Source organism: Girardinichthys multiradiatus, chromosome 18, assembly GCF_021462225.1.
Source record: "Girardinichthys multiradiatus isolate DD_20200921_A chromosome 18, DD_fGirMul_XY1, whole genome shotgun sequence".
Lineage (NCBI taxonomy): Eukaryota > Metazoa > Chordata > Actinopteri > Cyprinodontiformes > Goodeidae > Girardinichthys > Girardinichthys multiradiatus.
In genome coordinates, this window is record NC_061810.1 from 20,524,657 (window position 1) to 20,527,680 (window position 3,024).

The 3,024-nt window shown below is 43.8% G+C and overlaps 1 long non-coding RNA gene across 1 annotated transcript; it reads right to left on the minus strand.

The window, feature by feature from the left end:
- Positions 1-400: 400 nt before the first annotated feature.
- LOC124883719 lies at positions 401-829 on the minus strand. The gene is made up of 2 exons (XR_007042291.1): positions 787-829; positions 401-457 (listed from the first exon to the last, which is right to left on the minus strand). It is a non-coding gene; the product is annotated as an uncharacterized LOC124883719 (long non-coding RNA).
- Positions 830-3,024: the final 2,195 nt, after the last annotated feature.

Below are 3,024 nucleotides of genomic sequence, written 5' to 3' on the forward strand. Positions count from 1 at the left end.
CCTGTTATGGAAATTTTTAGTGAATTAATTCTTTATATTATTTGTGTATTCATTTTATCTGATCATTCCTTAAAAGGTTGTTGATTGAAGAGATGTTTTTGTTTCCATCAAAATGACAAATTGTTTCCAACAAAGAGGATGACAGTAATAATAGATTTGTTGTAGTGTTTAGCTTTGTGATAATGTTTCATTATTAATTTTACATTATTTAGTAAATTTTTATTACTACTTATTTCATATAATACATTTTTGATTCGTTTTTATTATCCATTTTATTATGTAACCCAGTCTGTCCCTCTGTGCGTCCGTAGCTTGTGGAAGACACTCCGTGAACTCTGCGTTGTGTTTTGGATGTAGGTGAGGTGTGTTCCATGTGGAAACAGAGGCACCAGACACAGGATTCTGCGTTGTGGCGAGACCTTGAAGCATTTATTTCCTCCAGTCACTCTTCTTTCACCTTACAGGCAGTAAAAGCAAACTGTATTTAGCACGTTCAGTCGTTTAGAACAAAATAAAACAATAAAATAAAGTAATTGTCTCCTTCAGTTCAACAGCATACAACAGACAATAGTATGCACCCACATTGCACTAACTGTACTTTGTAACAGTGGTTCTTCTAGCGTCATCTTCATCATGTCAAATATCAAGCATAAACACTGCTCTAATATGTCTGTGTGATAACTTAAATCTTGTCAATAAAACACTAGTTTGGTAAACATACATTAACTCAGTTATTTAACCCTTCTAACATGCTAAATAATTAGCTGCATGAACAATATTAGTCACCTATTGGCGTATATTGTATTGTAGTACACAGCAGATGCAGCCCTCCTTACGGGCAGTAAAAGCAAACTGTGTAGGATATGGTAGCTTTCGCGGCAAAACCTCAGAGCTACGGTGTCCCTACTAGGACAAACATCCCAGAACTGCTGCATTTCCAAAGAACACCCACAGAACAACAGCACCATCTGTTGGAATATTTATGTCACTATCTTACATCTACCCCTTCTTTATTTGATGGCGTCCCAGCCGTCAAAGTAAACAGAAAACACACACTTGCTGAGAAAGAACTAGATAGTCTACAAATTAGCAATAAAGGAAATTGTTCAGAGTTGTTATGAAGGTGTGTATGTGGCTGGATTTGTTTTATGTATGTTTTGAGACCCTCTTTGCCTTTTCCCTCTGCCACAACAGCCATCCTCTTTCTATTTTCTGACACTCCTCTTCCGTTTTTGTGACTCGTGATTCAAATGATAGCCTCTTTGGAGGATGTCTGTTCCTGGGTGGATTTCTTCTTGGAAGCTCATCCTCCTGCGGTGAACCTGCACCATCAAGAGATGCAGGTGCATTTCCTCCCCCCCTTCGTCCTGCTGGCTCATCCATCTCTGTCTCTGCTTGTGTTTCTTGACTGCTTTCGCCCAGCTGCATAGCTACTCTGGTTTCCTCTGTGCCCTCCAGATCCAAGACCTGTTGCAGATCTTCCTCCGAACTTGTCTCACTTAGGGCGAAACTTGACTCTTCTTTCCCAGCTGTCACTCCACTGACCTCCTCTACCGGGATAAACATGCACTGTGTGAGGAGGTTTCTATGAAGCACTCTCTCTGGCCCACCATCCTCTGGTTGGACCACGTACACTGGTACTTTAGGTTGTTTCTTAACCACAATGTATGGACGTGGCTCCCACTTGTCCCCAAGCTTCTGCCGTCCCTCCACATGACATTGCTTGACTAGTACCCTGTCCCCTGGGTTGAAAGCGTGATCCTTTGCTTTCTTGTCATAATACATTTTCTGTTGTTCCTTGGCTTTCCGAGAGGTTTGATTAGCCTGTGCATAAGCCTCCTCCAGACAATCATGCAATGTCTGCACATATTCACTGTAACCCTCCAGATTATTAAAGGTGGTAAACCCAAAGACCAGATCCAGTGGAAGCCTAGGATGTCTCCCGAACATCAAGTAGTATGGTTTATATCCTGTTGAGTCATGTCGTGTGCAGTTATAAGCGTGTGTCATGGCATCCACGTGTTCGTGCCACCTGGGCTTCATGTGAGGTTGCAGCATTCCCAACATATTCATTAGGGTCCGGTTAAACCTTTCAGTTGTCCCGTTGCCCTGCGGGTGGTAGGGAGTGGTGTGAGTCTTAGTGATGCCTGTGATCTTGCACAGTTCCTTCACAACTGCACTTTCAAAATTGCGCCCTTGATCCGCATGCAATTTTGCTGGAAAACCAAACCGACAAAAGTAGTTCTTCCACAGAACCTTGGCTACTGTACCTGCTTTTTGGTATTTGGTGGGGTAGGCTTGAGCATAACGAGAGAAATGATCTGTAACAACCAGAACATTTTCAATGCCCCCCTTTGACTTTTCCAGGCAGAGGAAGTCAACACACACAAGCTCCATGGCGGCATTGCTATGGATGCTCATGAGCGGAACTCCAACCTTGCTTGAGGGTGTCTTCCTAAGACAGCATCTCTCACACTGCTCACACCAAGCTTTGATTTCCTGGGCCATATCAGGCCAGTAGAATCTCTCCCTTATTGAATGCAGAGTCCTTTCGAATCCCAAATGTCCTGAATCATCATGCAGAGCAGTTTTGATCCCCACTCTCAGCTTCTCTGGCAAGATGAATTGCTCCATGATTCCTCTTTGACCATCTATGATGCGTCTGTACAGGACGCCATTTCGGACCACCAACGTCCGCCATTCCTTTATTAGAAGGCTCCCGGGCCTTCCTAGTCCACTCCTCACAGTGTGGGGAGGTCTATTATTTGTGTTTTTAAAATACAGGATGTGGCCAATTATGGGATCCTGCTTCTGTTCTGCCCGGATCTCCTGTGTTGTCATAGCAGGTAGGGTGTCTGTCCCTACATCCTCATAAAGCTGACCCACTGCTGGTAACCTATCAGCCTCCGCAGCAGCACTCGCAGGTGTCTTTTGTAGCTCCTGTGAATGCTGGGACCCTGAAGGCTTTGATTTGGTGGTCCTAACACGCTGAGCGTATGATTGTAAGACCTGTGAGACTTCCTG